The following is a 12,011-nucleotide window of genomic DNA, read 5'->3' as shown; positions in this document are numbered from 1 at the left end:
TCAACTTCTCTCTGGGCAGAATGCATGAATGTAATATTAAGTGGGAGCTCGTATATTGACTTAAACGCTGTCGCATTTCGACATTGTGACTTTGACTGCCATAGCTATGCAGATGACACACAGTTATATTTAGCAGTGTCTCCAGATGACTACAGTTCAATTGAGGTATTGTGCCACTGTCTAAATCTGATAAATAACTGGATGAGCCAACATTTTCTTCAACTAAATCACAACAAAACTGAGACAAGTGTTTTTGGCAATAAAGAAAAGAGAATTGCTTTTAGTAAACACCTGGACCCTCTATCTTTAAAAAACAAAGACCAAGTCCGAAACCTTGTTGTTCTGATTGATTCTGACCTGACTTTGAACAAGTGCATCAAATCAATCTCAATAACTGCCTTCTACCATCTGAAAAACATATCTAGAGTCATGCCTTGTATGTGTCAAGCAGACCAGGAAAAAGCTCATCCATGCTTTTATCTCAAGTAGACTCGACTACTGTAATGGTCTTCTGAATGGACTCCCCAAAAAGAGCATTAAACAGCTGCAACTCATTCAGAATGGTCCAACTCGCATTCTGACCAAAACAAAACAGTCAGAGCACATAACGCCAATCCTAAAGTCCTTGTGCTGGCTTCCAGTCAGCTTTAGAATAGACGTTAAAGTTCTGCTACTGGTCTATGAATCACTAAACGATTTAGGTCCTGAATCCATGAAAGAAATGCTTACAGAATACAAACCCAGTAGAGCTCTGAGATCACCTGATTCAGGTCAAATAGTGGAGCGCAGATTCCGAAGCAAACGTGGTGAAGCAGCATTTAGCTATTATGCTGCACATAAATGGAATAAGTTCCCAAAAGAGGTGAGGTGAGCCCCAAGTGTGAATGTTTTTAAATTCAGCTTGAAAACGCTCCTTTTTTTAATCATGCTTTTTAGTGTATATATCCACTTTTTGATCATATTACTTGCACTGTATGCGGTTTTAATTGTCTTTTTTTTTATGTATTTTTATATATTGCTCGTCATTTTTATATTTATTGTTTTTATCCCATTTTAAATGTTTTATCTCTTTGTTTTCAAATGCCTTTAATCATGTAAAGTACATTGAGTTACCTCGTGTATGAAATGCGCTATACAAATAAATTTGCTTTGCTTTGCTTTAACAAAAACCCTCAGAGCTTCCTAATGTGCAAAATGTTGATACATGGAGCGCTCCACAACTTTTACAAACAGTTCCCAACTGATGGGTGGGTGAGCCCGCTAGTGCCCGCCATTTGGGATCAAAATAAAAGATGACAATCTCAGAAGATCACTAACTTCTTGCGCAATCTCTCGGCGTGAACACGCAGTTTTACCACCCTCCTTTGGGGAACCCGTTTCTAATGCTATAAACGTTTTTACATATCTTTCATAAGCTGAAAATCCAAACGAGAGTGTGAACTGATCCAAAGCAGCGCTATTGATCAAGTGCGCCACGGGCAACAGGGTCCATGTTCCGAAGGGCAGTCATTAGCTGCCCCCGCGTGCTAATTCATCCCCGTGTGGAGGCGTAGCTGTTAGAATGCTAATTCCCCACTATGATCTGACAGCTGGGGTAAAGAAAGGGTCTTAGCGGAGGGGACCACGGCGGCTCAGTGCTTTCGGGCTCCTGTTTTTGGTAATGAGGGGGATTTTGTGGCGGTGGGTGCACGGATAAAAAGTAGGGGGGCGGTGGGGCGCACAACTGACCCCATGCTGTCTTCGCCCTCCCCCTACCAGAAATGATATAAAAGAAAGATGACATTTGGTGTCCACATTTAACTTGCATTTGCAGTCCACTTGAGAGGTCCAGTATGCGTGACCTACCTTGATTAAGCCCCGGGCTGCGAGGACTGTACCCTTTAGACTGAAACAAAAAAAAAAAAAAAGTGGAGGCTCAGAGGAGAAAGCAGAGCCTGTATAATTGGGCCAAGTAGAGCTGCGGGAGGCAGCCAGTCTCGGCTTTGCCTTTTGTATATTCATGACCCCCCCGACTTGATTGATGGAAGGATAGCATTTGGTGACACTGTCATTTGCAAGTTGAAAAGGTAGCGCAGTGGCTGAAGCGGCGCTGTGGCTGTTGCCTTAGAAGGAGCATGGAGAGGAGGCTCATTTCTATGCTGATGATATCCAGCCCCCTCTCATTTTCTTTGTCTCCGCGAGAAGGACATCTGCTGACAGCACATAGTTGAGAAAGAACCAAGTTGAAAATGAAAGGGAGGATCAAAACATACATTGCCGCGTTTACGTCGTCAAAGCCGGAGCGCGGAACACGATTTTAATCAGCGCAAAAGTTCGCCATTTCATATCTGCGTAATTGTGTCTCATTTTTCAGAGAAATGAAGCCATTTGGAGCAGATAAGAAACGTGACGAAAAAAAAAAAAAGAAATTGCAGTCGCACAGACTGTTTTCTGATGTTATTCCGCCCGTCGAATAACTAATCAATCAATAGGGCTTTAAAAACAGATCAAAATAGCAGCATTCGTTTCCTTATAACAGGTCGTTCGCCCGACTCTCAAGTCGTCTGCAAATCATCCACGTGCATTTTTAAGACAGTCCAATATAATATCTCATCATATATAGGATTGGTGAAAAGCAACTTGGCATTAAAAATTGCAAATGAAATCCATTTTCCTATTACAGTTCAGTTTTACCGAGAGCAACGATGTTCTTTGTTGCATTGAGAAATGAATGTTAATCTTCAGATTTTAACAGTAGCAGCGGAGGCATCGACAATGAAAAAACAACAGTCAAGTGAGTGACTATCCGAAAAAAAAAAAAAAAAAAACGAAACATAATCATAAGAAAATGGGAAATAAGACAAATAGAAATCTGCATTGCTCTTGTCGATTAAAAAAAAATCATGACTTCACTGATACGAATAATTTTCTATCAGCAGTTTCACTTGCAATAGTTGGTTTTCACCCACTCTGCATATGATTGGCATATTTTCAGAGATGCGGTCTTTTCATGTAATATATAATATAGATAATTATTATTACATATGTTGTTTTATTCAGATTTACTACATCATACTATAATATACATACATTACTCTTATTACTATTAATAATGCTGTTTTATTTGAAATATTTATATAGTAACCCCATTGGTTCAATGTATAATGCTGTCGGACTAGAATGACTTTAAAAAGTTAGTCACCATCCATTTTTGGATCTCATTTTCCGACACAAAAATTATGATTCCAACTTTTAAAATTCACATCTAAACGCAGATGCCGACGACATAAAATACTTTCAGGCTGCCTAAAAATGTGCAAGATGGCGTGAACTTTGAATGTCTGGGAAAGGGAAGAGCGATCGAGAGCAGAAAGTAAAAAAAAAAAAAAGAAAAAATTAGAAACAAATATGGAAGCCAAATATGGAATTAGACATCAGCGATGCAATGATGCATCGCATGCTGGAGTAGGAACTGCATGTGGGGGTGCAAGTTTCACCCGCTTAACGACGGCAGGCCCTCACATGTCCACGGGCTGCGCATGAGGCGGCCCATTACCAATTCAGTACATTTCTCGTACCAGAACTTATTTTTTGGTGAAAGGTGACACTTGCCTCCAGGCTGAACAATGTAATACTTTACAACAAATATGATACTTCAAGAGCTGAGTTTGAAAATAAAATTATGTAAATGGTGGAAAGAGAACACATCGAATTGGAGGACATATCTGACACTTCAAACTCAAGGACTGAAACGCAACTGTAATAACTCGGACTCCGATCTCAAGTTAATACCGATAAAGCAAACATGATCTAAGTTCACAGCAATAAAATAAAATATTGCTCTGCTCATTAATCTAACAAACGTATAAAACAAGGACTTGCTTAGCTCAGTGAATTAAATGGCAGCGATAGCGCTGATCAGGGCAAAATTCTGCCTGCACTGACTCAAGGTCTGAATTCTTGTTATCCGACTGTCTCCATGTAAAATGTGTTTCACCCCATGCTGGTGCAGCATGTATTTACCAGCATGACCCACTCATGAACTTGTAAAAACTCGTCCGGCAAACAGTATATTGAGCATTAAAATGCTTTCAAAACGCCCATGAACATTCGTCCCAATAATGTTGTTGTAATAATGTTTCCCACTTACGCTAAGCCACCCGAAATCCTCCCCGTAGGGCGCAGCCCTCGCCCTGAACACACCCATAACAAGCGTCTTTGTTTTTATTTCATGCAAAATGTCCATCCCGTTACATCCCGCGATGCAGGAACCAATCACTTTGCAGCAGGCCGTGTCATGCCAGGGAAATTAAACTATACTTGAGAGGGTCTCCGAAATGGTCGCACTATCACCAAGAAAACCATGAAAGAGGGGGACAACTTGGGAACGCGCCGTGGATATTTGTCGTGCAGGGCTGAGTGATCGATCCGGCAGCCCGGCGGATGCTAGTGTGTTTATACACGGCTTGTATGGCAGCTTTCATAAGACATTTACCCCATGATTTGCGATGAGCTTATGTGTGAATAATTAATGGCAATTAATCCTTAATTACAGTAATTAGGCAAGTCACAGGAAATTAGGCTGCAGCTGGAGAAGCCCGTGTCTGGGAAGGGGAGAACCGGGGAATGCATTTAGTGACAGTGGACCTGCGGTACTGTTGTGCTGACTGGCCTGGGGAGGCATCAGGAAAAAACAAAACAAAGCAAAACAGACCCAATAAAGGCCACTGATAAGAAGTCACACGAGTCTGACCTCCAACCTTATCACCACTTAAACTTCTTCTGCGCCCCTAAATGTTCAGGTGATCCAATTCAAGGGGTTGTGACTGATGAGCGCCCAGTAATTGCTTCATGTTACGCATCCAGCTCTGCTTTTCCCTCTTTTATAAATCTCGTTCCGCTGTTTATTGAGTCCCCGCGGCTGCACTCTTTAACACCCGATGTGTTTTTAACGCTAACTTTATGAATCTGCTGTGCCTGGAAGGGTGGGGGTGGGGGGTGGGGGGCGTTCCGGGAGATATTTATATGTGTACCTCCAATAAAACAATTAGCCTCTTTAGAATTATTCAAGGAAACTATAGTCGGAGAGTTGTTTGCTCGCTGATTTCATTGTTTGCTAATGGCCGTAGAGATTAGGTGTGTCTGTAAGGGAAAGAATGAGAAGAAGAAGAAGAAGAACAATGGGAAAGAGGCTCTCCGTGTCTCGCTCGGAGCTCATTTGCGCTTCTCCATGCTTGCCTTGATGAATTTCCATTTCTTTCTGCTCCTGTTGCTTTCAATTACACTCTTATTCACGTTCGTAATTGATATGCCAGTCTCAGTAGATGAACCACGGACTTTTTACAGTCATACTTCTATTCTTAGACCCCACTTTTGGGTCTTGACGAAATGGAACTATGGCTATCGCAGCTGTGAACTTTCTAGAGCTCCTGAAAAAGTTTGTGCGAAATCTTCCTGGTACGATTAAGTCACGGCCACCACATTCGGCGCACCTGCACAATCCAGAAATATAGTTGCTCAGTTTTGGTTTCATTTGTTTATGCTTAACTTTCCATTCAAAATGTTGATTAGGAATAGCGGGACAACATATGAACACATAATGACGCGGGACAATTTTACTCCACAGCAAACACCAACCAAAACAATGTACATCCATCCATCCATCCATCAATGAGCTTATCCTCATGGGGGTCGCGGGGAGCGCCGGAGCCTATCCCAGCTGTCAACGGGGAGGAGGCGGGGTACACCCTGAACTTGTTTCCAGCTAATCGCAGGGCACATAAAGACAAACAGCCAGACTCACGATCACACCTAGGGGCAATTTAGAGTGTGCAATTCATGTTGCATGTTTTTGGGATGTGGGAGGAAACCCGAGTGCCCGGAGAAAACCCACACAAGCACGGGGAGAACATGCAAACTCCACACAGGCGGGTCTGGGATCGAACCCGGGTCCTCAGAACTGTGAGGCCAGCTGACACACCGTGCTGCACCACAACGATACTGTTTTGAAAAATGAATCCAGCTCTGATAATAAGGACTACTGTATCTCGTAAAAGCAACATCTTTCATAAAGTTCTACTGCAAGATATTTGATTGCGGAGGCGTACCTAATATTGTGACAAGATTACACATAAAGCGATTGCATTCACTTATAGCACCTTCCATACGATGCACTTCCCCCCTCCCCTCCCCTCCCCTCCCACAGAATGGCCGTGGCGAGAACAGGGGAATGTAAGTGAGTTGAGGAGGCATCCAACTGTGATATTACATTAACCCATCGTGCTTGGCCATGTCTGTTAGTGACTGCAGTATAAAGAGAACATGCTCTGCTCAACTCTTTAGCTTTCACAAGTGCTATTAGAAATAATGAGGATTTATAGGAAGGAAAGGGAAAAAAAAAGGCCTTCACCTTCCCTGGAATTCTAAACGGCAGTTCAAATCCACATCCTCCACAAAAACAAGCTAAATTATTGCTGATGCACGGACGGCTGTGTGAATAGGATAAGTGTGTGCATTGTATTATTATTACTCTTGTTCATCCATCCATCCATTTTCTTTGCTGCTTATCCTCACGAGGGTCGCGCAGAGCGCTGGAGCCTATCCCAGCTGTCAACGGGCAGGAGGTGGGGTACACCCTGAACTAAATGCTAGCCAATTGCAGGGCACACGGAGATAAACAGCTGCACTTACAATCACACCTAGGGACAATTTAGAGCAGGGGTCAACAACGTGGTGCCAGCGGGCGAATGGTAGCCCGTGAGGACCATTTAAGGTGCCCGCGATGTATGTTCTAAAAATACCATAGGCTACAAATTGTTACAATTATTTGTGCTTTAAATTCAGAATCTGGCTTGCTTACGTGAATTAAAATTTTTAAATACCTGGAATGTCATTTACTACAATACATTAAAATGAAAATATTTTATGTAAGTGTAATGAACTGAGTCTGAAGTTTGCCACAAACGAGTCACGTAGCCCTTCATAGGATCGGTGCTCACGAAGTAGCCCTCAGCCTCAAAAAGGTACACCCTGAACTGGTTGCGAGTCAATCGCAGGGCACATGGAGAGAGACAACATTCGCACTCACAATCACACCTAGGGGCAATTTAGAGTGTCCAATTAATGTTGCATGTTTTTTGGGATGTGGGAGGAAACCGGAGTGCCCAGAGGAAACCCATGCAGGCACGGGGAGAACATACAAACTCCACACCGGCGGGTCAGGGATTGAACCCGGGACCTCAGAACTGTGAAGCCAACGCTTTACCAGCTGATCCACCATGCCGCCTATTACTGTTGTTATATCCATAAATGTATCGCTCATTGTTTTTCTGATCAACAACAAGCTGGCTTTTGAAAAAGCAGATTTGAAGTTTTTATGGTGACACGTCATGAAACATTTTAACCAGAGGTCAAAGGGCACGCTGTGCCGCTTGCTCAGACACGGAGTGAGCGACGGTTCTGCTGTCACGCTCAGAGCCCCTTATTTTTTACTTTATGAATAACTCGAGCAGAGAGCCGTTTGCCACCTGAACACCAGCGGGGGCCGGATGCTGCCGCGATGACAAGGTCAGCGCGTTCCGCAGGCCCGGCGAATACAATCGCTCACCGTAAGTAATATAAATGAGCCTGCGTTAGTCGTAAACTCGCAGCGTGTTGCCTGCGAGCTAAAGGGTAACTACACAAGAGCAACATCTCCAAATTTCCTCTTGAGCAGGTCCCGCTAACCATGGATGTGTGCGGCGTGAGAGATGACGCTGCCCGCTTAAATCCCGTGTTTATGTCAAAAGAAAAAAAAAAAAAAAAAAAAAGGAAAACAACACCATTTCATGCACGCTACAACCGAATTTATACATGGCATGCATCCCTCTGAAATAGTTTGAAGTTGCTCGTCGCAGAGTTTGTGTTGATTGGAGCATTCTTATATTTACACTGGTGTTTACTCGCGCTGACAATTAATTATTAATGCGCATGCACTAGGATGTTATAGCGATGTGGCGCTTAAGCTTTCCAAGCACAGGCCGTAAATGAACAGTCAACACAGTGAGCTTCAAAGGAGCCCTCTGAAATGTTTCAGGCTCTCGTGGTGGAGGCTTATTACAGTTGAAATGTTTTTCTCGCGGCCCCCAGATTCTTTGTGAATGCTATCGCCTGGAAAATTCTGGGTGCTTTTTTTTTTTTTCTGTAGTCTATATCAAGAGACATGTAAACAAAGAGACAGTCAGCACTTGGCTTAAGTATTGCAGCTCTCGCTAAACTTTCAAAAATAGTTTGCCAAAGACTGACTTTTTTTTTCCTTTAAGAGATTGCACTTGTACACTGTAAAGCAAATAATTGGCATTACTTGTAGACATATTTTAGCGTTGACGTTGATCACGCACGCAGAGGTGAGGCGACACCTTCTTTGCTTTGTCCCCCCCCGGTGACAAATGTATGGATCCGCTAATGGAGGAGGACCTGCGAGGCTTCCCCTGGCCTTTGTCTGACCCCTTTTGTGGGGCTAGAATTCTTCAGATGTTTGCCGGATCAAGTCAGTTAATCTGCAGCACAGATTGGAGCTCAAAAAAGAGGACAGGGAGAGGACGGACGGAGAAGGAGGGAGGAGGGAGGCGGTGGGGGGGGGGGGGGTAAAGGACAGCAGACAAGTGCTTCTGCCCGTCTGCCTGCGCGGAGAAGACGCGCACGCCCGCCTGCTCTGTTATGCGCCATTGTTTCAGACAAAGCTCAAAATAGACGGAAACGGCGCAGCTGCCGGTGTGTTTTATTACCGTCGGAGAGTGTAAAATTCGACATTAGTGAAAATGGTTCATTAAATGGGGGCTAGGAATGTTACAATTCTACATAACTCTTCATGTATTGCCATTGTAAATGAATCCTGCGGCTTCAGCCCAATCTCCACAGCAGCCGGCCCGTCAGTCCTCCTTATTGTCAGTACCAAAAATTCTTCTTCTCTTTGGCTTTGGAATGTATAGCAAATAGAACCAAATTAAAGAAAATAGTTGAGATGGAACGTTCAGATGGGGGAAGATCATGTTTGTCAAATGAAAGGGATGCAAAGTTATTCGGCGCATAGGTTGAAATGTTTTTTGTTCTCAATCACCTTGATGAAACAATCCTGTAGGCTGCGTGAATGAGACCGCTGACAAGATGATTTTCCACCCCTGGCATGAAGCCGCTTTCTCCACTTAATGTCCTTCGATAAAATGTTCCACACAAGTAAACCAGAAGATTCTCCACTCTTGACACATGTGACAGTATTTGCATCAATTATGCAGTTTTGCGGCTGCAGCAGCACCGAGCGGGTGCGATGGGGGCGGGCGAAGTAAAGAAAAGGCTTTGTGACAAGATGCAGTGGCAGAATTTGAGATTTTTCTCTTTAAAATGCAGTCTTTAGAAAATAACATTCCAGACCATTTACATGAAAGCAGAAGTGGCAACAAAGTCTGTGGCGCGTTTTGACGCTAAAGACTGTGTCAAATGGAGTACATTATATTGAATATTTATTCAACTGCAGTCCATGCTGATTATCTACGATGAGGAATGTTGAGGACCACACGTAAGAAACTGGTCCGAGAGCAGCTTTGTGGATGTCGCTAAAGAATGAATCATTCCCAAATTAGCAAACTAAAAATGCCGTTTGGTTTGCATTTGCAAAGCAAGCAAAAAGTGATTTCCATAATGTTTATGGAGGCTTGAGGTGAGGACCGCGCAAAGAATTTCAAAAAATGTATGTTGAAATGCAGGGTATGCATGCCAATACCCGTGAAGATCTAAGAATGGTCTTGATCCAAAGTAGTTTGTTATTCTTCCCTGTACTAGGTCTACTCTTACTACTGAGGTCCCTCCCAGTTTAAAGGTCAAGTGTCATCTCTATAAACATTCTAAAATAGATAGTCAAATGCAAAATACAGATAACATTACTCACTTTAATGTCTTCACGAAAAAATAAATATGAGTGGAGAGCACCTCATCCATGCGCAAAGTTGCGGAAGTGTCATTCAACATCCAAGTGGTCACCGTATTGGCCGCATCTCCTGTCCGTGACGTCACCCCGGACATTCGCCATTGAAAACACGCTATGGACCCTACCATGTGACGTGCCCCTTCAGATACGGAAGTGAAGTGTCCGGAGCAATATTACTCTATATTTTCGAGCCATATTTAGATGATATGTGGATCACTTCTAACAACAGACTCCCAGACAGTATGTATGTATGAGCCAGGCTGGGCAAAGCCGTGCTCGTCCGTGAGGCACGACGCGGCAGCCTTCGCTGGGGAACCTGACGCGGAAGCCTTCCGACGCACACATCGAGATAATTAGCACCCCTCTCATACGTACGCAGAGATTTTGTTACATTATGACAGACGGATTACGTGGTCCCCCCAAACTATTATTTTTTTTTTTACTAGCTGTATACACACCTACCTGTCAACCGGAACCCACGAAGCTCTTGTCCTTTGCACCCGTGCAATCCATTTTTCACGATGAACCGGGTCTCTTGCAAACTTATGAAGGGTAAATCCCTCCTCCCGAGTGTTCGAGCAATGTCCACCAATGCAACGAGCCGGAATTTTGGCTAACACGAAGGAACAACGAGCTACCTTCCCGGAGGTAAAACTAATAGAAAAAAACGAGTCCACTTGAGAGTCACTTTCTGATTCTTCTCGAAAACAAATCCATCGAGAGGGATTTAATCGGGAGATGTATGTGTCAAAATCATGTTTTGTGGTGAAAAAACGCATGAGTCACTGTCGGCTGCTGTTTTTTCATTAATAACATACTACAAATCATGCATTTCATGACATTGGCCCTTTAAGGCGTGTAAATATGTTGGGGGACGCACCGGGAAGGCAAGCTAAAGACGTTTCTGCTTCCGTCGAGCAACCGTTAGCTGAATTTGCGACGTGCCTTAAAACCAGAAGAGTGCGGCGCAATGGCCGCTCTTTGGCAGAGGGAATAACTTTGAAACAGTGTCCCACTTTTAACAGACTTTAGCAAAGCGTTTCATTTCAGCGTGCCCAACCCCGTTTCACATGCTCGTTAAGTGCAACTTCCAAATGTGCTGTGCCGTTGGTTTCCGGGCTCGCGCGCGCACACACACACGCGAATGCACAAACACACATCAGCTGGCCTGTCACTGCCTTTTATCCATTGTCAACCTTCAGTTGTGTGGTTTATCTGTAGTGACACTATAGCAAGGTGCTTGACTGCTTTTCGCCAACAGACTGCAACACTTTAACTGCACTTAGTCATGCATCATTATGGCAGTGTCTGGGAACGCCTGCAGATGGTGGAGGCTGAGCCATTTAGAACGGGAGCTTCTGAGACAATGACGCTTAGTGCCGGTTCTGGATTGCCGCTGTGCGCCGGAAAATACACGTGGTATTCAAACGCGGAATTCAAAAGCTGCACTTCCGTTCAGGAAAATCCTCTGAGGAGTGCGCTTTGGTTTTGTTAGCGAACATGTATGAAATGTACTTGTAAGTCTTTGCCGGAATGAGCCTTTTATGTGCGTATTGATCAGCGATTGTTTACAGCGGGGGGATGCCGGCTGCGTGAACTGCGCCCTCTTTTCTTTCTGTTCCTTATAGAGATTTAACCGTCTCGCTTTGCCTTTGGTGGCTTTGTTCTCCACTTCAAACCTCCTTGTGTCGAAAATGTGATAACATTACTGTCACTTGTCACTTTCTCTTTATTTCAACACATGACAAAGCTTTTACATTCAGCATGCCGCACCACGCGAGCGTTTTCAACAGATCTTGTCTGCTATTGAAAGATAAATTCAATAGAAGCTCATCCGAGGTTCGCATAAAGCTGGCTTCTTCGTGCTTTAAGGAAATGAAGAAGCCATTAGCACAATATTCTCTGGCTGAGAAAGAGAATCTTATCTTTGTTCCGCATGACCATGCAGAGCCATATTCCTTTTGACATCATTATGTAAAACCAATTTCTCTTTCATATTTCCACTGGGCTGCATTACCACATCTATATACTCGCCATTCCTTATTACAAAGTAGGTGGCCTCGAGGAATAA

At 43.7% G+C, this 12,011-nt stretch overlaps 1 protein-coding gene across 9 annotated transcripts in view; it reads left to right on the top strand.

The window, feature by feature from the left end:
• pbx3b (pre-B-cell leukemia homeobox 3b) overlaps positions 1-12,011 on the top strand; it is a 66,025-nt gene that overhangs the window by 26,096 nt on the left and 27,918 nt on the right. The gene's annotated exons all lie outside the window — the stretch shown is intronic.

The sequence above is a fragment of the Syngnathoides biaculeatus genome, chromosome 4 (assembly GCF_019802595.1).
Source record: "Syngnathoides biaculeatus isolate LvHL_M chromosome 4, ASM1980259v1, whole genome shotgun sequence".
Classification (NCBI taxonomy): domain Eukaryota; kingdom Metazoa; phylum Chordata; class Actinopteri; order Syngnathiformes; family Syngnathidae; genus Syngnathoides; species Syngnathoides biaculeatus.
The sequence above is the reverse complement of the archived record's forward strand: the minus strand, read 5'-3'. Positions and strand labels throughout refer to the sequence as shown.